At 39.5% G+C, this 24,578-nt stretch overlaps 1 long non-coding RNA gene across 1 annotated transcript; it reads right to left on the bottom strand.

Annotated features, from left to right (window-relative positions):
* Positions 1-392: 392 nt before the first annotated feature.
* Positions 393-23,600, bottom strand: LOC130838885 (uncharacterized). The gene is made up of 4 exons (XR_009049732.1): positions 23,566-23,600; positions 22,072-22,152; positions 16,999-17,098; positions 393-10,699 (listed from the first exon to the last, which is right to left on the bottom strand). It is a non-coding gene; the product is annotated as an uncharacterized LOC130838885 (long non-coding RNA).
* Between the last annotated feature and the right edge of the window lie 978 nt (positions 23,601-24,578).

Below are 24,578 nucleotides of genomic sequence, written 5' to 3'. Positions count from 1 at the left end.
TAAAAACATAAATATGGAACATTCAATTCTACTTTGGTGTACTGGCTTCAGAGGCACCCACATATGTGCACAGAGATGCATGTGTTCATGCATCTCTTTATGTTCACTGCATCATCATGGTTTGTATTACTCTAAACTGAAAAGAACATACATTTCCATTAGTAGAGGAATAGATTGATACAATGTGATTATTTCTATGATAGAACACAATATTTAAAGATACAAATTTGATATACCATTACATGGATACATTACATAATATTGACAGAAAAAAGCAAAATGTACAATGAAACATGATATAACATTTCTATAAATTAATAAAACAATGCAAAGAACAGTACTGTGTATTGATCATGGATACATATATGACATTGGTTGCCTTTTAGGAAGTGAAGGCAGTTGTTATATCTATCTGTAATATTTCTTTAATAAAAGAATGAAAGCAAATATGACAGTAGTAACAAATCTGGTTGTCAAAATTATGTTGTGGATTTTGTTTTTTTTATTCATTCTTGTTTTTATCCTTTATTTTCTTGTTTCTCTAAAATAAGAATCAAATGGATAGAGAAAACCTGGACCTATAGAAACAATTTTTAAGTGGGATCTTATTTTTGATCAGATACTAACATTTATAGAAAAATATCTTTAATAATACACAAACCAAACCCGAATTAAGATAATACTTTGCTTACCCTCTCCTCATAATGTTAATTAGGATACACAAATCAGAAGTATATAGCATTTGTTTGAGACCAATTTTTTAATTTTTCATTTTTATTTTAAACACAAGTTCCTCCCTATTTGAAAGCTGTGAAGAAACAAAAATTCAGTTGTTGGGGTAATTCACTCTCCATTTGGGAAAAAAATCACCTGCATTTCAGTTGGTTTCAAATTGAGGGTTAAAGACTATTCAAGCATACTATAAAATATCAAGTCATGGATAGTTACCCATATCAGAGCAGAAGCAGTTTCAATGTATTTCAACAAATCTTTCTTTGGTTTCTAGATCCTTAAATGGGAATTCAGATGCTGGTGATTTTCATGTGTCAGGTAAGAGCTCAGTGGATGTGAAAGTTCACTTTTTCCTATACCACAGTTATTTTATATTCAGGCCTATTTATAGAACTCAAATTTCCTTTTCTGTGAATAGATCATTCATGTATTTTGTCTATTTTTTTCTACTGGGACTTTCAAAAAATGCTTTTATTTAGAAATAATTATAGGTTTATAGAAGTTGAAGAAATAATACTCTAGAGTAATTTGTTTGTATACCCTATATCCACTATCCCTCAATGGCAACATGTTATGTAACTATAGTTATATATCAAATTTGACACTAGTGTGATTAACAGGCCTTATCAGATTTCACTGATTTTACACATACTTGTGTATGTGTCTCTAGTTCTATACAATTTTATCTACTGTAATTTGTGTAACTATTACCACAATCAAGATATGGAACTTGAAACACCACGAAGATCCCCTGTTCTATCCCTTTGTAGTCACACCCATCCTTCTTTCCTCCCCTTGCGCCCTACTCCTAATCCCTGCCAACCACTAATCTATTCCCCATAATTTTGTCATATCAGAAGTGCTCTATAAATGTAATTGGTATATAACCCTTTAAGATTGGCTTTTTTCACTCAACATAATTCTCTTGAGATCAGTTTTGCTTGCTACAGGTACAGTAATTTGTTCTTTTTGGGTAATTTGAGTCGTTTTTTATGGTATCAATATACCATGGTTTCTTTAAACATTCAGTCACTGAAAGACCTTTGGGTCGTTTCCAACTTGTGGTTATTATAAATCTGCCACTTTGTTTGTTCTGTTTTTTTTTTTTGTTTGTTTCTGTTTCACTTTTCATGTCTTACTATAAGTTACTTGAGCATTTTCCTTCACTTTCTACAATGTCAAGAATTCTACTTTATCTGTAGAGTTCTTAAGTACATTTCTTTGTATAATTTTTTAGTAGTTGCTCTAGGTATTACATTATATACATAGATAACTTATCACAGTCTACTTTTGTTAACATTGAACCAATTCAAAACCTTATCTCATGAGGTCCTTTAATTTCCTCTGTTTTATTGTTTAGTTATCTTAAATATTTCTTCTACATACCTTAAGAACTACATGAGATAGTGTACCCATTTTTGATTCAACCATCTAACATAATTTGGGAAACTCAACAGGAGAAAGATAATCTATTAAGTGTACCCATATTTTTACTTTCTGTTCTTTCCTCACTCCTGATATTCCACATTTATCATTTCTCTTCTGCTTGAAGAACTTCCTTACAATAAATCCCCTGACAGATTCTCAGTTTTCCTTCATCTGAGCAGAAGAATAAATTTTGCTGGTATGGAGTTCTGGGTTGACAGTTATTTCAGCACTTGAAAAATGTGCTACTTCTGGCCATCATGTTTTCTGATGATGGTTCTGATGTTTTCAGAAATATCTGGCATTTAAATAATTGTTCCTCATTTCTCATACTGCTTTCAATTTTTTTTCCTTGTTTTTAGTTTTCTGAAGTTTGATTATGATGTGTCTTGGCATAGATTTCTTTAGGTTTATCCTGTTTGGGTTTTGCTCACTTTCTTGAATCGGTAGGCTTAAGGTTATTGCCAAAGTTGAGGAATTTTCTGCCATTGTTTCTTTGAATGCCTTTTCAGCCTTACACTCCCTCCTTTCCTTCTAGGACTCATCATATTTTCCCTCTGTGTTGTTCATATTGGGTAATTTCTCTTGTTCTGTCTTTAAGTTCACTGATACTTTGTCCCCTCCATTCTGTTCTTGAGCATATCCATTGAGTCTTTTACTCTGGTTACTGTATTTTTTCAGTTAAAAATATTCCATTTTGTTTTTTTATATTCACCCTTTCTTTGCTAAGATTTTCTACTTTTTTCACTTGTTTCGTTTGTACATAATTTGTTCATTGAAGCATTTCTAGGATTGCTGTTTTAAATTTCTTGTCAGATAATTTAGTCATCTTGGTGTTGATGTCTCTTGATTGTCTTTTTTTCATTCAGTTTTAGATTTTCCTGTTTCTTGATACAATTAATGGTTTTCAGTTCTATTCTGGACATTTTGGGTGTTGTGAGACTGTAGATCCTATTTAACTTTCCTTTATGCAGGTAGTTACCTATTTAGATGTAGCTTAGAAGTCCAGGTTGCAGTAGATATTCAGCACCCTACTAGGCCCCACAGACTCCACCCAAGCAAAAATGGAGCACTGCCACCTGCCTCATTTTCAGTGGATGGGGGTGGAAGTTAAGCTCTCCATTCAGCCCAGCTAGGACAGATGGGGAAGGTGAAGGTGGGGAAAGACTGTTGGCTAGCACCACCTTGCTGCTAGAGTTTGTTTGGTGGGGTGCTACATGAACAATGCAGCATATGTATCTTTTGGGATTAGTGTTTTTATCTTTTCTGAATATTTACCTAGAAGTGGGGTTGCCAGATTACATGGTAGCTCTATTTTTTGTTTTTTAAGGAACCTCCATACTGTTTTCCATAGTGGCTGCACCAATTTACATTTCCACCAACAGTGTAGAAGGGTTCCCTTTTCTCCACACCCTCTCCAGCATTTATTTGTAGACATTTTGGTGATGGCCATTCTGAATGGTGTGAGGTGATACCTCATTGTGGTTTTGATTTGCATTTCTCTAATAATTAGCAATGTTGAACATGTTTTCATGTGTTTGTTGGCAATCTGTATGTCTTTTTTGGAGAAATGCCTATTTAGGTTTATTTAGCTTCCTCTGCTGTGCAAAAGTTTTTAAGTTTGATTAGGTTCCATTTGTTTATTTTTATTTGTTTTGCCTTGGGAAACTGATCTAAGAAAATATTGCTATGATTTATGTCCAAGAATGCTTTGCCTATGTTCTCTTCTGGGAGTTTTATGTTTTCATGTCTTAAATTTAGGTCTTTAAACAGTTTTTAGTTAACTGTTGTATATGGTGTGAGAGTTTTAATTTCATTGATTTACATGTAGCTGTCCAGCTTTTCCAGCACCGCTTATTGAAGAGACTATCTTCATTGTATATTCTTGCCTCCTTTCTTGTAAATTCATTGACTGTAGCTGTGTAGGTTTACTTCTGGGTTCTCTATTGTTTTACATTGACCTATATGTCTGTTTATGCCAATAACATGCTGTTTTGATTACTGTAGCTTTATAGTTCTGTCTGAGGTCTGGAAGGGTTATGCCTCCACCTTTGATCTTTTTCCTCAGGATTGCTTTGGCAATTCTGGGTCTTTTGTGACTTCATATTAATTTTAGGATTATTTGTTCTAGTTCTGTGAAAAATGTCATGGGTGTTTTGATAGGGATTGCACTAAATCTGTAGATTGCTTTGGGTAGTATGGCCATTTTAACAATATTAATTCTTCCAATCCAAGAGCATGAGATATCTTTCCATTTCTTTGGATCGTATTCAGTTTTCCTTATCGTTTTATAGTTTTCAGCATACAGGTCTCTAACCTCCTTGGTTGTTTATTCCTAGGTATTTGTTCTTGATGCAATTTTAAAAGGGATTTTTTTTTTTTACATTCTCTGATATTTCATTGTTACTGTAAAGAAATGCAATAAATTTCTGTATATTAATCTTATATTCTGCTACCTTGCTAAATTCACTATTATCACAGTTTTGGTGTGGAGTCTTTAGGGTTCTCTATACAGAGTATCATGTCATCTCCACATAGTGACAGTTTTACCTTTTCTCTTCCAATTTGGATATCTTTTACTTCTTTTTCTTGTCTGATTGCTGTGGCTGAGTTCAAATACTATGTTGAATGGAAGTGGGGAGAGTGGGCATCTTTGTCTTATTCCTAAATTTAGCAGGAAGGCTTTCACTTTTTCACTGTTGAGTATTTTGTTGCTTGTGGTTTTATCATAAATAGCCTTCATCATGTTGAGATTTTTCCCTCTATACCCATGTTGGTGAGATTTTTTTTTTTTTTAAATCATGAATGGATGTTGAATTTTGTCAAATGCATTTTCTGCATTTAAGATAATCATTTGATTTTTTGTCTTTCCTTTTAATATGGTGTATAACACTGATTGATTTGTGTTTGTTGAACCATCTTAGAATGATCCAACTTGATCATGATGTATGATTCTTATGTATTGTTGCATTTGGTTTGCCAATGTTTTGTTGAGGATTTTTGCATCTGTATCAAAGATTTTGGCATGTAATTTTCTTTTTTGTAGTGTCTTTGTCTGGTTTTAGGATGAGGGTGATGGTGGCTTGAAAAAATGAATTTGGGAGTGCTCCCTCCTCTTCAGTCTTTTGGAAGAGTTTGAGAAGGATAGGTATACATTCTTCTTTGTATGTCTGGTAGAATTCCTCAGTGAATCCATCTGCCCTGGATTTTTGTTTAGAGGGAGGTTGTTTGTTTTTTAATTCTAGATATTATTTCACTTCTAGTCATCAGTCTGTTCAAATCATCTGTTTCTTCTTGACTTAGTGTTGGCAGGCTCTATGTTTCTAGAAATTTGTCCATTTCATCTATGGTGTCCAGTTTGTTGGCATATGACTTTCATGGTATTCTCTTGTGATTTTTTGGTATTCCTGTGATATCACTTATTTGTTCTCTTCTATTTCTTATTTTGTATATTGAGATCCTCTCTGTTTTCTCTTGGTGAGCCTGCCTACAGGTATGCTGACTTTATCTTTTCAAAAAACTAGCTCTTGGTTTTATCATTCTTTTCTGTTTTTGTTGATCTCCACTTATTTCCTCCCTAATTTTTATCTCCTTCCTTCTACTGCCTTTGGGTTTTGTTGGTTCTTCTAATTCTTTTAGTGGTAGGTAGGTTTGAGACTTTTCCTGTTTCTTGAGGAAGGCCTGTATCTCTATGAACTTCCCTCTTAGGCCTACTTTTGCTATATCCCATAGATTTTGTAAGGTTGTGTTTTCATTTTCATTTCTCTCAAGGTATTTTCTGATTCCTTCTTTGATTTCATCATTGACCCATTAATTTTTTTAGTAGCAGGTTGTTTAGTCTCCATAAGTTCGTTCTTTTTTCCTTTTTTGTTCTTCTGTGACTGATTTCTAGTTTCATACTGTTGTGGTCAGAAAAGGTGCTTAAAATAATTCCTATTCTCTTAAATTTGTTCAGGCTTGTTTTGTGACCTAATGTATCATCTCAACCTAGGGAACGTTCCAAATGCACTTGAAAAGAATGTATATTCTGCTGTTTTTGGATGGAATGTTCTACAGATGTCTGTTAAGTCCAACTGGCCTATTATGTCATTTAGGACCTCTGCTGCCTTATTGATTTTTTGTCTGGATACTGATATGTCCATTTATGTCAGTGGAGTGTTACAGACATAAGATTATTGTATTATTGTTCATTTCTACCTTTATGTCTGTTAGTATTTTTCTTTAGTTAGGTTCTCCTGTGTTGGGTGCATACATGTTAATGAGTACATCCTCTTCTTATATCAATCCTTTATCATTACATAACATCTTTCTTTGTCTATATATGGCCTTTGTTTTAAAGTCTGTTATTTCTTGCTTCCATTTGCTTGAAATATCTATTTCCATCCCCCTCATATTCAGTCTGTCTCTTTCACCCCGAATGAGTCTCTTGTAGGCAGCATATTTGTAGCCTTGTTTTTTATTCAGTCTGCCACTTTGTCTTTTGATTTGAACATTTAATCCATTGACATTTAAAGTAATTACTGATAGATGTGTACTTATGGCCATTTTAAATCTTGTTTTCCAGTTGTTTTTGCAGCTCTTTGTTCATTTCTTCTTCTTTTTCTTTTCCTTTGTGGTGTGATGGTTTTCTTTTGTATTATTCTTGAGTTCCTTTCTTTTTGGTTTTTGTGAATCTACTGTATGTTTTTGATTTGTGGTAACTGAGAAGCTCAAATATGTTGGCCCATAACTATATCTACTTGTGTTAAACTGATAGTCATACAAGTTCACATTCTAAAGGATCTACATTTTAAACTCCCCTCCCCCACATTTTGTGATTTTAATGTCCTATTTTACGTATTTGTTTATTCTTTTGCTATTACTTGTAGTTATAATCACTTTTACAAAATTGTCTCACTTTTAAAATCTATGTACTGGCTCATTTAAATGGTCTTCAATCCTTTTATATATGTGCCTTTCTTATTGTGACTTTTCCTTCCCTATAGATTCTTGCTTCTTATCTAGAGAGGACCCTTCAGTGTATCTTGTAGGGTAGGTTTAGTATTGCTGAATTCTTTTAGTTTTTGCTTGTCTAAGAAATTCTTTCTCTCTCCATCTATTCTAAATGATAATCTTGCTAGGTAGAGTATCCTAGGTTGTGGGGTTTTTCCTTTCAGAATTTTGAATGTATTGTGCCACTCCTTTCTGACCTGCAAAGTTTCTACAGAGAAATCAACAGATGGCTTTATGAAGGGTCCCTTGTAACTGACTGTTTTTCTCTTGCTGCCTTTAGAATCCTCTAACTTTTGGCATTTTAATTATATGTCTTGGTCTGTTTGGGTTCATCTTGTTTGGGACCCTCCTGGATGTGTTTTCTTCTTTAGGTTTGGGAAGTTTTCAGCCATAATTTCTTCAAATACATTTTCAATTCCCTTTTCTCTTATTTCTCCTGGAACCCCTAGTAGTGTAGGTTGGCAGGTTTTATATTATCCCATAAATCCTGTATGTTAATTTTTAAAAATGTATTTTTCTGTCTGCTGTTCTGATTGGGTGATTTCCATTATTCTGTCTTCCAGATCACTTATTCATTCTTCTGTGTCATTCAGTCTGCTGTTCATTGCTTCTAGATTGTTTTTTATCTCAGCAACTTAATTGTCTATTTTGGATTGATTCATCTTTATAGTTTTTAGTTCCTTTTTACAGTGATCTGAATTTTTATTGATAATGTTTCTTAATTCCTTTAGCTTTTTTATTACCTCCATTTTGAACTCAGTCTAGTAGGTCTGTTTCATTGTTTTTTCAGGGAATTTTTTTTTAAAGAGTTATTATTTATTTTTGGCTGCATTGGGTCTTTGTTGCTGTGAGCGGGCTTTCTCTAGTGAGGAACAAGGACTGTTCTTCATTGTGGTGCATGAGCTTCTCAGTGTGGTGGCTTCTCTTGTTGTGCAGCATGGGCTCTAGGCATGTAGGTGTCAACAGTTGCAGCACAGGGGCTCAGTAGTTGTGGTTTGCAGGCTCTGGAGCCCAGGCTCAGTAGTTGTGGTGCACAGGCTTAGTGGCTCTGTGACATGTGGGATCTTCTGGGACCAGGGATTGAACCTGTGTCCCCTGCATTGGCAGGCGGATTCCTAACCACTGCTCCACCAAGGAATTCCCTCTTGTTCTTTTAATTAGAGGTAATCCCTCTGCTCTTTCATTTTACTTGACTTTCTCTGTTCTATGAATTTGGTGGTCTTAAAGGGTTGTCCTTATGTGGGAGCATCCCTTTGTAGACTGTGCGTCCAGTATTTTTGGTGCAAGGGCTGTTTTTGGCATGGATTCCAGCCATGTTTTTCCTCAGAGTGTGCTGGCCATTATCCCCTCAATAGGGGGTGTGACTTGCATTGTGGTGCCTAGAGCCTGTGCTGGATGTGAAGTGGGGCTTCCTTTTCACTCTGTGGCTGTCATCACCCTCTCCAAGGCTGGGTCTGCTCCCCAGTTGTTGGGGTAGAAGCCCTGAGGTCAGGTTTGATCAGGTTCCATTGCCCTTGAGTACATGTCCTGCCCCAAAGGAAGTGATTGCTAAACCGAGTGAGGCCTGTGTGTCGCAGCAAACCTGTGAACTGCCTGAGTAGGCATCTGCTCTCAAGCACCCCACGGACATCTGTTTTGTTCATCTTGGATCTAGTGTAAGGCCGCGGTGTAGAGTAAACTTGGGCTGGGTGTTGTGGCTGCAGGAATTGAGGTGGCTGTGCTGCTGCCTGGGATCTGGTCTCTGTGGCAGACTTCTCCAAGGATCTGTCTGCCTCAGATCTGGCACTAGCTGCAGTGTACAGTGGGCAGAGCCAGGGCACCCTCACTGGGAAATGAACTGCTGCATACTCTTGCCCAGGGCCAGTCTGCCTGAGTTTCAGCACTTAGCTGCTGTGTGTTCTTGTGGCAACACCCAGTGAGCGCACTGAGAGTGTCTGATACAGTTGGACCTGCTGCTGCCATGTGTATACTTACAATAGGCCCTGCTGCTAGAGCTGCCACCCCTGTACACACTGATAATGGGCTCTATAGTTCCCCCTGGATCACATCCCAGGCGCTTCTGGCTGTTTCTTTGTAGCTAGACTGAGTCCTCACCCAGGGCCTTTCTTCCGAGAATTCAGTGCTTAGCCACTCTTGTAGCACTGCCTGGTCTGTGCACTGCAATGTCTGCCCAGCTAGCGCTGCTGCTCCCCTATGCATGCACTGACAATAGTCTCCATGGTTCTGCCTGGATCAAACCCTAGGCACCCTGATCTATCTCTGCATAGTTAGACTGAATCTTTGCCCTGATCTCATGCCAGGCTGTGGTGAGGAGTGAACAGGTCCGAGGCATTTGCCCCTTCAGACTGGGAAGTGTGGCAAGGCAGCAGCCACTAGCGAGAGGCTCTCTTCACATGGATTGTTAGTGATCCAGAACACACACACTCCTCAAGAGTAGAGTCTAGGCTTCTTCAGCCCTTCTGTCTCAGTGGATTTCCCAGTAGGCAAGGGGACTTGTCTCTGTTCAAGACCCCAGGACTTGGATGTCCAGACTGTGAGTCAATATAATATGCTCCCTTTCCAGGGCAGGGGTCTACCTGTGTAGTCCTTCCCTTCCTTACAGTCCCTCCCAGGGGTGCCAGTCCTGACCTGATGCCTTTTCCCTCCATCCTACCCACTTACATGTTGACCTTTCTTGCTGCTTTGGTTGTATAGATCTTTTGCCAGGTTCCAGTTACTTTTCTGTGAGAACTGTTCCACATGTAGGTGTATTCTTGACATATTTGTGGGAGGAGGTAAGTTCCACATCCTACTACTCTGCCATCTTGATCCTCCTCCCAGATCTCTTTTGGCTGCTATTCATTTGCTTAGAATATCTTTTCCCATCATTTATCTTAGAAACTATCTGTGACTTGGGTATAAAATGAATCTCTTGTGAGCAGCATATAGTTGCATCAAGTTACCAAAAAAAATCCATACTGCTTCCTCTTTTAATTTGTAAGTTTACTTATATTTAAAGTGATTACTGATAACACAGTTCTGCTTTGCTATTTGTTTTCTATATGTCTTATGATTTTTGTTCAGTTCTTCTAATAATGCCTTTTCCAATGTAATTCTTATCCCACCTTTTTTCAGTATGTTTTTAAAGTAATTTATTGGTGGCAATTTGGGAATTAATAGTGAACACCCTAAGTTTATATCAGTCTAGTTTGAACTGATACCAACTTAGGTCAATGACACTAACTCTGCTGCTATCCAGTTCCATCCCAAACTTTTATGTTGTAATTTCACAAATACATCTTTATACATCATGTGCCCATTGACATAGATTTATAATTACTGTTGTATGCATTTGTCTTTTTAGGCATATAGGAAACAAAAAGAGAGTTACAAACCTGAAATACAATGATGATAGCTTTTATGTATGTATCTATGTATTACCTTTATCAGTGATCATTATTTCTTGTATGACTTTGAGTTACTCATGTCCTTTTGTTTCAGGCTTAAGAACTTCCTTTGGCATTTCTTGCAGTGCAGGTCTAGTACACAAGCTCTCTTAGCTTTTGTTTACCTGGAAACGTATTAATTTTTCCTTCACTTTTGAAGGAGTCGTTTGCTAATATAGAATCCTTGGTTGACAGTGTTGGTTGCTGTCCCACCACCCTGCCCTCCCCCCAACATTTTAAATGTTTCATCCCACTGCCTTCTGGCCCCCACAGTCTCTGATGAAAAATCAGCTGCTAATCTTACTGAGGATCCCTGTTTGTGACAATTCTCTATCTTGCTGCTTTCAAGACTTTTATTTTTGTTTTTTGAGAATCTTAGTATACTGTGCCTCAGTGGGGATCTGAGTTTACCTTGCTTGGAGTTCACTAAGCTTCTTGGATTTCATATTTTTCATCAAATTTGGGACATCCACTTTGGCTCACACATATGACTGGCTGTTGACTAGGAGCTCACCTGAGGCAACTGCCAGGAACACCTATATATGGCCTCTTTGTGGCTTCAACTTCTCACAGTATGGTGGCTGGGTTCCAACATGGAGTATCCCAAGAGTAAGTATTCCAAGATGACCAGGCAGAAGCTCCAGCTTCTTATGACCTAGCCTTAGAAGCCACAGAATGTTACTTCTGCCATATTCTACTGGTCAAGCTAAATAGTAAGAGCATCCCAGATTCAAGAAGTGGGAAATCAGATATCTCCCCACAATGGGAAAATGTCAAATGATTTATGGTCCATTTTTAATCCACCATAAATATCCTGTTGATTACAAGAGTCAAGTTTCCAGAGCAAGCAAATGACAGAGAAGAGCTGTCAAGGATAGGTCTCCCATCTCCTGCATGGGCAGGGCAGGGTCAGAAGCATCCCACCTGTAACAGTGGGAGGAAAGAGAGATACAAGGAATTCAGAAGTGGAAAGGAATAAAGACCCTGCCTCCTCAGGATAAGATAAAAAGGTGCTACCTCAATGATATTCCTTGGAATGTGAAGGGTGCAGAAAAGATTTGACTGAATTCAAGGACTAGTCATTGGGGGAAAAACCTCCAATAAAGTGGGACTAAATGGACCTTTCTTAATAATATGTAACATATACAGCAAAATCCCATGGCAAAAATGTGGTTCATAAAGAAGAAACTGTCAGTCATTTTAAACACAGGTTACAGGAAAAGAATGACTGGAACCACTTCTATTGTCTAACATATTACTGGCATTCCTAAACAGTGATCTAAGACAAAAATAAGCTGTGTGAGGACTGAAAATGAAGGAATAAAAAACAATATTTGAAGACATTAAGATTCACTTACTTAGAAAATCCAACCAAATCAACATATAAACTATCAGACAACTATGAAAATTTGGCTAGTTTGCTAGATTAAAGATCATTTTTATTAGAAACAATAAAATTTCTCCACACTAGCAATGAATATTTAAGAATTAACACAGAAGACAGAAAACCACTATAGAAAAACCTTTAAACTCTTAAAGGGGAAGTTTTGAATAAATGTAAAGATATTCCATGTTCTTGGATCAGATGACTTAGCAAAATAAAAATACTGAAAATATCAAATTTCTCCAAATTGATATATATATTCAATGAGATTCCAAATAAAATCCCAGTGGGATTTTTTTGAGCTATCTTATAATCTTATTCTAAAATCTATTTAAAAGTATAAAATCCATGAATAACTAAGTCAACTGTGAAAAAGAATATCAAGAAATGACTTGCCGTACCAGATTAAAACACACTACAAAGCCAAAGTAATGAAAAAACATTGTGCTGGCATAAGATCAGACAAATAGACTGTGTAGTAAAGAATTTAACCTTACCCAAAAAGAGGTTTGGCCTTTTACCTTGGCTTCTGAGAAGTAATATATTAAGCCCTTAAGCTATCATGCCTGATGGGCATGTCTTTTGTTTTCTTGAGGGCCATGGATCACAATGTGTAGTCTAAAACTGTGATTAATGGTGGGGGTTTGGGGCATGTGCTATCAGCCAACCTCTGGAGGGACTGGAGACTGACATCAGCCATGTGGACAACTAGACATGCATGTGGGCTGGAGCCTCAATACAAATTCTGAACATCAAGGCTCAGGGGAGCTTCCATGTTTGGCAGTACTCTGTGTGTACTGTTACACACTGATGCTGGGAAAATAACACAGTCCTGACTATATAGGGAGAGAACAAAGAAGCTCCACATTTGGTACTTTTCCTTGACTCTTCTCTATGTATTTCTTCCCTTGACTGATTTTAATCTATATTCTTTCCCTGTAATAAACCATAACTCTGAATATAAAAGGTCTGAGTGAGTTCCATGAGTATTTCTAGCAAATTATCAAAACTTAAGGTAGTTTTGGGAACCCCTCAGACTTGCAATTGGTGTCAGAAGTGAGGGCAATTTTGTGTGGACTCTTCCCTCTAGTTGCTAACCCTCCCATAGACCAATGGTAGTGAACAGAGAAATACACACATACACATACACTCTTTGGCAGTGAGGAAATGATAAACTATTAGAAAATTATATTAGGAAACTAGCTCATTACATGAGAAAACTACAAGTGGGTTCCTACCATAAGTCATATACAAATAAGGATTCTAGGTGAAATAAAAACCTAATTGTGAAAGATATTACTAATGGGAGAAAAATCTTGTAGATTATTTTTGTGACCTCAGTTGGGGAGACCTTAAAACAAGATCCAAGGAAGCACAAATTATAGGTAAAAAAGAATTTCAAAGATGCTTTACACTATACCAAAATTAATGTTTATTAAGCAAAGGACCGCAAAGTTACCAGGAAAAAAATGATAGGCTGAAAGAAGATATTTGCAACATCTAGCACTAACATGTAACTATCATCTAGACTATCAACTAGAATAGTCTAGAATGCTACTAAACTACATCAAAAAGAAAAAAGTAGATACCTCCCAAAAAAAGTAAGCAAAAGATACGAAGTCATTTTACAGTACGGGAAAACCAAATATCTAACAGGTAAAAGAAATGATGTTCAAACTTTTCAACAGGTAAACAAAATTTAAACAAGATACCAATTTATACATAGCTGATTGTGAAAATCAGAAAGCTGGATAATGCCAAGGGTTGGTAGTGGTGTGGAGAAAGAAGAACTCTTACACACTATTAGCAGGAATATACAGTCATAGTGGAGAGTGATCTGGCAGTTCTTGATCAAATTAAATGATCCCTATGATACAGCAATCTCATTCTCTGGGGTATGTATCCCAGAGAAGATTTCACATTTCCATAAGAGATATGTATATAAGAATTTTAATCATAGTCTTGTTATGCTGTTGGCAGAGTGGAGTTTGTTGGTGGGATTAGAGGCAATCTACTATCTCTCACTCAGGGAATGGCCAAATAAAATCAAGTGAAATATTATGGAGCAGTACAAACAAAATAACTACACATGGTTTTGCTGAGTGAAAAACGTTTTAAAAAGTCTATCGTGCCATGTTGCTTCTGTAAATTAACAATAAGAGCAACAAAAAACAGTAACATTTGTGTTTTATTTTTTTTACAAGGAGACAAACTTAAGGACATGGTGAGTTTGAAGGGATCAGAGATAGGGATAAAAGGGAGTTATGTAAAAGTTACATTAAAATAATTCTAATAAAAATTACATCTGTGTATTTTTTTTACAGAATGTATAATTTCAAAGAAATTATTTTAAATGGAAAAAGTCACTCTGATAAATGTTTTTAAGACAACAGAAAGCTTTGGGAGAGCAGAAGAAAGCATATGACCTAGCTCTGGGAAGGGCATGAAGCCTTCCCTGAATAAATATAAGCAGATTAAATAAACCCCATATGAACTGGGAATACAGTAACAGATATTTTAATTTTAGATAAAGGGAACCTCACGTGTAGTATTATAGAAGTAGCAGAATGAGAAGGGATTATGAAGACTGCAAGAAAATCATATGGAGTCCACAGAGATAAGTTTAGGTAATCAGAGGCCAGATGATGAAGCATTTCACGCAGAAAAGGTCAGGCATTATCCAGTGGATAAAGGGAAACAATAATAGACTTAAGCTGGAAAGTGACTGTTGTGGACAGATCTTGGCACCATGAGGTAGGAATGCTGCTGTAACAAATGCCAAAAAGGAAAAAAAAAAAAGGTAGATGTGGCTTTGGAACTGGGGGATGGGTAGAGGCTGGAAGAGTTTTGAGGTGCATGTATGAAAAAAGCCTAGATTACATTAATGGGACTGTTGGTAGAAATATAGATGTTAAAGATGATTCTGGTGAGCTCTCAGATGGACATTACGAACATGCTCTTGGAAAATGGAAGAAAAATGATCCTTGTTAGAAAGTGACAAAGAACTTGGCAGAACTGGGTTCTAGTGTTCTGTGGAAAAAGTGACAACCTTGGATTTAGCTAAGGAGATTTCTAAGCAAAGTGCTGAATGTGTAGCCTAATTTCTTCTTAATGTTTATTATAAAATGAAAGAGGAAAGGAAGATAAATTGAAGGAATTGTTAAGCAAAAAGGAATCAGATCTTGAAGATTTGGAAAATTCTCAGCCTATCCACATTGCAAAAAATGAGAAAATGTGTTCTGGAGAGAACACCAAGAGTGTGGCTGGACAGTCACTCCATAAAGAGATTACCAATGGATTTAATCAGCCATCTCAGTTGGACCCAGGAAGAGAGATGGATTATAGCAGCAGCAGAACTGCCAGCTGAGACTAAGGAGACAGCGAAAATAGGACAGAATGAAGGAAGTTTGTTTTACTTCTAAGATTTCACAGGACAGACGGCTCAATAGAGCTATCTGAATTTGAACATGCATTATCCCTCAAGAAAAGGGTGGAATGAGGATTTAGTTTAAGATGGCAACACAGGAGAATCCTGAACTCATCACCTCCCACATGCACAGTGAACCTACAGCTACATATAGAACAATCCCCCTGAAAGAAACCCAAAAACTAGTTGAGGAACTCCCACACATTGGGTAAACAAGGAAAAAACCCACATCAACACAGGTAGGAGAGGCTGATAGTCTTACCATAAACCCCACCCTTGGCATGGCAACATACAACTGGGAGGAAACTCACAACTCAGCTTCTCCCTGAGGAGCAAAGGATTCGAACCCCATATCTGGCACCCCAACTTTTAAGACCTGCACCTGAGATGAGCCCCTAAAACCCCTAGCTTTGAAAGCCAACAGGATTTGCATCCACAAGACCCACAGGATATGACAAACTGAAAAACAGTTCTTAAAGGGCTCTAGCAGACCCACCTGGCTACCTCCCAGGGCCCAGCATAGAGGCAGCCTAACTGAGACAGGAGGGAAAGGGGCAGGACACAAATGCTAGATAATGAAGAAGGGGCACAGCTGCTGGGATGCAATGAAGACTGAAACCAGCTGAAACCAATATGGCTTTGAGAACAGTCTGGTCATTGACCTTTAGCTCATTATACCTTCACTGTAATACCAAAAATCACTCCCTCTTACACGAGCTCCGAGGAGGACCATAAAAGACCAAAAAGTGAGCTGTGCCCCAATTCCTGGGAAATCCCCACCCTACACCAAAATAGCAAAAATATTCCTTCCACTCATTAGCCTATGAAATTACTTAACCTATAAAAACCTATGACCCCATGCCCCAGGGCCACTCTCACTTTCTGAGACAGTCTGAATTCTGTCTATGGAATATGTATCTCTCTAAAACCTTTCCCTTTACTCTGGTTTGCTCTTGAATTCTTTCCTGTGTGAAGCCAAAGACTCTCACTTGATGGTCTGTCCTAAGGACTCCTGCAGGTCCCAGGTCATGACATTTCCCTCTCCTGCAACATAATGAGTGCCTGACTTTCTATGAAAGAAGTGTATTTGCAAAGCTTTAGCCTGAGTAGCAGGTACCTAATTTAACACACATCTAGGTGCCTACTGAAATACTCTCCAAAGACCACAGAGGCCAGCAGGTGCCATCTTTGCATTCTTCCTCCATCTTGCTCCAGGTCACTGGTATCTTGGGGCTTGTGCATGTCTGGGAACCCAGTTTTTGTGGGTGCCACCAAAAGGGGACATCCCTTGATTGCCTGGCTCTGGTGACTAGCAGAACTTATATTCCCAGTTCCCACAGGACTGTAATAAATGGAGAAAGAGTTTTTTACCAGCTTCCCACCCCAGGGCTCAGCAGAGAGGTAGCCAACTGAAATACCCAATCTTTCTGTGAAAGAGACCTATTAGTTTATCTTCACAACTGTGGGCTGAGGGCCCAGCTTCTAATTAAACACATATCTAAGGGCTGACTGTAACCCTCTCCAGAGACCTGGGAAGGCAGGCACTATCTTCATGCTCTCCCTCAGTCTCCCTCCAGGTTGCCTGTATCTCCCAGAATGGAGCTTGTACTCACATCTGGTGCTCTGATTTTTGATGGCTGCAGCACAGGGTACACCCCTCGACTGCCTGGCTCTCGTGGCCAGCAGGGCTTTAAGTTTGCTGATCCCACTGGACTGTAACAAACAGAGAAATATAACTGAGCAGGACCCTATGAAGCCTTCCCAGAATAGATCCCTACCCATGTCGTCCTCCTGCCTTTTGTCTGTAGAAAAACTTTAGTCAAAGAATAAATTTAATCAAAGAAGTGAGAAAATACAGAAAGAAAGGAAAACAGTCAAGCAAGGCAAAAGTAATATTTTAGCCATTAAACAAAGTCAAAGACCTTCAGTTCTTCCTCAAGGACTATAAATAATATTCTGAGCCATGTCCTTTGAGCTATTTTGCAGATACTGAAACCCCCAGCACGTGGAGGAAGTTAACTGTATGCTGCCCACAAGCACACAGACCCCAGACTGGTTACAACCAGAAGGTTGATGATGCTGACTCCCAATTACCTCACCACCAACCAATCAAGAATTGCAACGATTTGATCACACACCCCATAATCTCCCTCCCCTCACCCTGTCTTTATAAACCTTCCCCAGAAAGCCTTCGGGGAGTTCGGGTCTTTTAAGTACTAGCTGCCCTGGACTCCTTGCTTGGCACCCAGCAATAAACACTGCACTTTCCTTCAGCACAACCCAGTGTCAGCAGGTTGGCTTCACTGTGCGTGGGCAAGCAGACCCAAGTTTGGTTCCGTAACATAAACAGTTCTTACCTGGCTAAGAACTTCTAATTTAACACACATCTAGAGGTCTACTGAAATACTCTCCAAAGATCAGAACAGCTGGCAGGTTCCATCTTTGTGCTATCCCTCTGCCTCACTCCATGTTGCTGGTATCTCCCAGAAAGGAGCTTGTACACACATCTGGAATCCTAGATTTTGTGGCTGCTGCCCAGGGGATGCTCCTTGATTACCTGGCTCTGGAGGCCAGCAGGGCTTATATTCACAGGTTCTGTAGGACTGTAGCAAATAGAGAAAAAGTTCATAACAAGCTATGTCCCTCCCCTCCCCACCCCCGACCTAGGGCACAGTGGTGAGAGAGCTGACTGAAATGCCCACTCTTTCTGTGAAAGCAGCCTATTAGCTTATATTCATAGCTGTGACCTGAAGGCTAGGCTTCTAATTAAACACATATATAGGGGCCAAATACAATACTTTCCAGCGACCAGGGAGGCTTGCAGCTAACATCAAGGCTGGTGGCTGCCATCTTCATGCTCTTCCCCTGCCCCACCCCATATCACAGGTATCTCTGAGAAAAAACCTGTGCACTCATGGGGTGCCCCAGCTTTTGTGGCTGTCGCCTAGAGGACACATCTCCTGACAGCCTGGCTCTGGTGGCCACTGGGGCTTGTGTTCAACATGTAAAAACTTAACAGAAACCTCAATTAAAGTCAGGAGACCACACCCTGCAATGACAGAGCCCAACAGGAAGAAAGACTCTTCTCTTTGTTTACTATAGCCCTTCCAACTTCCTTTTCCCCTCTATAAAACTGTTCTCCTCCCCTTGCCGTTTTGTGTGTGTGTGTGTGTGTGTGTGTGTGTGTGTGGCGCCAGGGCGAGGGCGCAGGGCGGCAGTCCTTGGTTGCAGACCCAAACTGCAATTCTCTGATCCCGAATAAACCCACCTGGAGAAATATCTGGCAGTCTGTTTTAGGTCAATATTTTGGTGGCCTGTGTGCGGACCAGAGAAAATCCCCAAACACTGCAGGGCTGGTACCTTATCCTGTTTTTTGTCCTGAATTCCTTCCAGTCATCAGCCAGTGACTTAATCCTGGTAGAACTGGATGGTGGGCAACACTGTTTTACAGTACATATATTTATTTCATAAGATCTTTAAAAATATTTATATTTTCTCCATAAATACTACTTAAATACAATTTAATTTCTGGAGTGTTCTGGTTCATTGCTGTGAATATTATCTAATACTCTCCCTAAATGAATATTATCTAATACTCTCCCTAAATGATACTATTTATTTTCTATAAGTGACTCATTTCAAAAAAAAAGGAAAAATTTGTCGAAACTGAGAAGACAAGCTGCATACTAGAAGAAAATATTTGCAAAAAATACATCTGATAAAGGAGTTATCCAAAATATACAAAGAACTCTTAAAACTCAACAGTAAGAAAGCAAATAACCTGATTTTAACAACAGGCAAAAGATCTGAACAGACACCTTACCAAAAAAGATATACAGATGTTAAATAAACATATGAAAAGATGCTTCACATCATATGTCATCAGGGAAACGCAAATTAAAACAACAATGAGAAACCACTACACACCTATTAGGATAATTAAAAATCTAGAATGCTGACAATACCAAATGCTGGCAAGGATGAGGAACAACAGGAGCTCTCATACATTGCCAGTGGGAATGAAAAATGGAACACACACTTTGGAAGACAGTTTGGCAGTTTCTTACAAAACTACACATGCTGTTACCATTGATACAGCAATCACTCCTTGGTATTTACCCAAATGAGTTGAAAACTATGTCCACACAAAAAACATCCACATGAATGTTTATAGCAGTTTTATTCACAATTGCCAAAATTTGGAAGCAAGCAAGATGCCCTTCAGTAAGTGAACAGATAAACTGTGGTACATTCAGACAATGAAATACTATTCAGTGCTAAAAAGAAATGATCTCTCATACCATGAAAAGACATGGAGGAAAATTTAAATGCAGAGAATTGAAGACAGTCAATCTAAAAAAAACCATATACTGTATGATTCCAAACATATGATATTCTAGAAAAGGCAAAACTATGGAGACCGTAAAAAGATCAGTGGTTTCCAGCGATGACAGTTGGGGAAGAGATAGGTGGATAATAGAGCATTTTCGGGTATCGAAAATACTCTGTATAATACTATAATGATGGATAAATGTACTGTACAACACAGAATGAACCCTAAGGTAAACTATGGACTTTGGGTGATTATGACTGTCAATGTAGGTCTATCAAATGTACCATTCTGGTGGGTGATGTTAATAATGGGGGAGATGCATGTGTGGGGGTAAGAGGTATATGGCAGACCTCTGTACCTTCCTCTTAATTTTCCTGTGAACCCAAAGTTTCTCTAAAATACAAAGTCTTTTTAAAAAAAATCTACCTATGCTCTTTAAAAATGTTATGAAAATTTTCAAATAGACAAAGGAGAGCAATAAACAAGCACATACTCATCATCTATGTTTGTTTACAGAGTGCCATATTTGATTTATGTATATTTTGCTAACTATAAATTAGATATGATGACATTTCAGCTCTAAATAGTTTAGGTTACATCTCTAAAGACTGGCACCTAGTAAAATGGCACCACACCTAACAAAATTAACAGTAAGTCCTTAACATCATCTAATACCCAGTCTATATTCAACTGTAACTGTTGAATAATTAAATATGATTTATGGCTGTACAACATTCTACGATATGCACAAACCATAAATTACTCAGCAATGCATTCATTGGAAGGCACTGATTTAGGGCAAGATTACTGCAAACAACCTTGCCAGTTCTTATAGTCTTGGGATTCTAGTCCAGGGGTTCTTGACACTTCGGGATTTGTTACAGACTAAATGTTTGTGTCTTCCCAAAATTCCTATGGTAAAATCTAAACCCCAATATGCTGGTATTTGGAGGTGGGACCTTTGGGAGAGAATTAGGTCATGAGGATAGAGACCTCATAAATGGGATGAAAGCAATGAAGGGACCAGAGTGCCCTCTTTGGGCCAGGTGAGGATACATGGATAAGTTTCCAGTCTAACCTGGTAAAGGGTTCTCACCAGAACTCAACCATGCTACTTAGTACCCTGATCTGACTTCCAGCCTCCAGAACTGTGAAAAATGTTTGTTGTACGCCACCCAGTTTATGGTATTTTATTATAGCAGCCTGAGCTAAAACAGGGGTTATTTCTTTGGGAATTTAAGTCAAAATTTTTTATCTGATCCCAAGAAAAATACATCTAGGGCCCAATATGCAACTCCACACATAAAAATTCTGAGAGTTCAAGGACCTCTGGGAACCTGTCCAAGTAATCCCCAAATTTCAGGTCGAGATCAACTCCTTACTTGTGACTTCTAACAGTTCATTGGGCCACACTATACCCTGATGATAGACAGCTGGTAAAGCTGACTCAGAGTTCCATACACATGGTCATTGCTCAAACTGCATCACCTTTAAACTGGACCCTTCAGGAACAACAATGAACCCTGTGCTTCATCTCTTATCAATTCCCTGCCCAAACCCCTACACTCTTAATCCACATCTCTGTGTTAAAGGCCTCAATCACAAACCATCTTTTAAAGTCGTCCTAAAGAAGGTGGTCCCTGTCAGGTCTCTCAGGACTATCTCCTCTTTGGCCTTAAAAACTACTATTTATGAAGGAGGTAATATTACTGTATTTCACCAAACTAAAGATACCACTGGTTGAAAACAAGGTATCCCAATTTAACAGAAATGTTAAAATGCAAAGAGAATGTATCAGTTTTAGAGCTTTACAGATTCAGCTGTTGGTAAACTGCTGCTCTACCAACCACCTTCCAAAATGACTATTCAAAACCTGGGAACGCCCACCCTTTCCTGGTTTCCCCCAATCTTGAAATGAAAGGGTTCATTTCAGATTTAAAAGGGTCCTTCTAAGGCCTTGCTCCGTCCCCGGCCTATATCTTTTTGGCTGGCCAGTGCCTGTGCCTCATGGGCTGATAAATATTCCACGTGACAGCCAAAGTTACAAAGCTTTTCACTTCTCCTCAAGACACGTATTTCTGCACCATCAGGGCTGTGCGGAGCACAAAGTTCCTTGGATGTGTGGAATTAATTTCCTGAATAAATACATGAAGAGAGGGTGGGGAGAGCAGGGATGATAAGAATTGGGTAATTTGAGAACATATCTTTAGCCTTCTCACCCCTTGGAATGCAAGGAACTGAGGACCAATTGCTCAGAGAAACCTGTTAGGATAGCAAACTTTAGACAAAATGTTGAGTATAAGTCATGATAAACAAGATGGTGCTTGAAAAAAGAGGGATGATTCCAACTCACCTGGGCCATGGCTTTAAGGCTTAAGTGGTACAAACTTCTCCATTCAGGCTCTTTTAGTGGGGAGTACAGAGTCCTGGAGGTCTGGAGGAGGAAAAAAGACAGAAGCCTGCAGGCTTGCCTTGCAGCTTCAAAACACATAATTTGAACTCATCCTTGCTTCTTTCTCTAATCCCAGATAATACATGAAGATTCTTCAGCCCAAAAAAAACCCAAAAGCTAGAGTTGAGTCCCTCAGACACCAACGTGCAGCCTGCATCCTTGACAAAATGGCTGCATTGTGCCACAGAACTTGCCTTAGGCTTAAGGGGATGGAGTTCACAACTTTCTCTCCTGAACAAGGCAAGTACACACCAGAGATATTCAAACAATGTGTTTAAATCGCCTCAGTAATTCTAATAGCAATAATGATATTAATAATACTAGCAATTAGATAAGAACTTGTATATATTATCATTCGATTCTTTAAAAAAAAAAGTAAAACAAAAGTGCAACGTTAGGTATTTTCCCCCTTTTTACAGATGATGAAACCAGGTTAATGCAACTTATACGAAATGACATAGTTTGTAGGTGATGGAGCCCAGAGCAGAACACACGTTTCTCTAACCCCCAAACTAACTCTCTTTAGGTAAGACAGAGCCGCCTTGAGGAATATAAACTCCAGCTGTCTTCTCTTAGTTATATGGAGTCACATCTGTGAGTTCACATTACAAGACCAAGGCTTCAACTCAGAAGAATCTCTATGCTTGGAACCTTCAAACTGAAACTCAAATTCCTGTCCACTCTCCTAGAGGTCATTTTCCCAGGGACTCTCTAAGGCTATTGGGGGAAAGGAGAAAGAAGCAGGAGGGATTCACGGCTGTAAACATCAGAGGCCCTAGAAAATGACGGTCCCGGTGAGTCATGATTATACTCCACAAATTGGTGCTGATATCTCTGCAGGCTCAGGCCTTCCCTCCAAGGAAGCCAGATTTGCAGTCAAGGCCTATCCTACTTTAGCAGAAGCAGCCACTATTTGAAGCAGAGAGAAAGGAAACGCTTCACGAACCTCACGAACACCACGGAATCACTGGGTTACCCTAGCGGCAGCCACACAAAAAATGTCACATGCTCACAGTGGCACAGCCACACAGAGTCACACGCTCTCACCAAACTAGTGACGGCGTCAGGGTCGGGCAGGCCGCAACAGTCTCCCCTTAGTCAGAGACACATGGTGACGCACTACACCAAATTACGCGTATGCCCCACAAACACGCTATTATGGCCTCACACACGCAACCCTCGTAGCAACACAAGACACACCGACACATACACTCGAAGGAGCCGCCTAGAAGACAAACCGACGAACGCACGCCGATAAATCGGATATATACGGGCACGTTCGCGCCCGGACAAAGACCGAGAAGACAGCCCCTCCTCGGCCCGCACATGCTGGCCTCTCTGGAGCTTCGTGTCGCACCACCTGAGTGCCCCAGAATCAGATGGAAACACACTCACCTGCCTCACGTCGAGAAACGCTAACCACCGACGCTGTTACGTCACAATACTGAATCCTGCCGCAGTGGTCCCTGGGAAATGTAGTTGGGGCGGAGGGAGGGATACGGCTGGAAACGCTCGGGCGCGAAGGATTCTGGGGCTCGTAGTTTAAGAAGGAGACGCCAGTAGTTGGAGCGCTGTGACCGCGCAAGGGGCAGCCCGGGAAATACGCCCCAGGGCCAAAGAAAGCCCCGCCCCGTCTCCCCACCCGCAGGACTAACTGTGGCTGGGGTCCCAAGCGGTGCTCTTGCACAGACAAGGGGCATTGGAGGGAGTGGTGGGACGGAGGGCACTAAAGCCAGAATGGAAAAGGAATAAGCTCTTTTGGGGAGTGGGGAAGGGGGGGGTTCAAGCCCCGGAAGTGGGAGGGTCTTCCTAGGAGAGAGCTCTCAGGTGATGCTCATCCAGGGGGACCAACAAGAAAAGGAGCTAGCAGTTCATGTTAATTTTGGTAGCACATTGCACTGTAACCCGGCTCAGAGTTGAAAGATAGACTTTGAGAGGCTCGTTTTTCCTGGTATCACTGTTTGTCTCAAGCCCGGCAGAGCAGGAGAAAAAGACTTGTGGGGGCTGCGGAAGCAATGATAATGTCTCCTTGGATGAGGCGGCTCTTATCTCCTAAATAAGAAGGAAAACTTTGAGGAAACACTATGCCAGGGCAACCCATGATGCAGGTACAGTCATTCATGGGTGCTGGACTCCTGGGGTTGGTGCCCAAGGCAAGGCAATGGCTTCCTCTGGCCAACACCCATTATATGCTCAACTTTTCTATAAAAATTAGGGGTATTCAATGTATATCTTGGGACCAAAATAAGCTAAATATCTGGATGGATAGGAGGGAAAGAACTTTTCCCTTGATGACACTGAGGAGGAGGGGATAGCAAAAAGGACCAAGAAGAAATGGTGCAGATCATGGTGCTTCTCAACCTTTGTCGTGGCACAAACAGAAAATGGTAATATTTGTATGGCACACT

The sequence above is a fragment of the Hippopotamus amphibius genome, chromosome 16 (genome assembly GCF_030028045.1).
Source record: "Hippopotamus amphibius kiboko isolate mHipAmp2 chromosome 16, mHipAmp2.hap2, whole genome shotgun sequence".
Classification (NCBI taxonomy): domain Eukaryota; kingdom Metazoa; phylum Chordata; class Mammalia; order Artiodactyla; family Hippopotamidae; genus Hippopotamus; species Hippopotamus amphibius.
The sequence above is the reverse complement of the archived record's forward strand: the minus strand, read 5'-3'. Positions and strand labels throughout refer to the sequence as shown.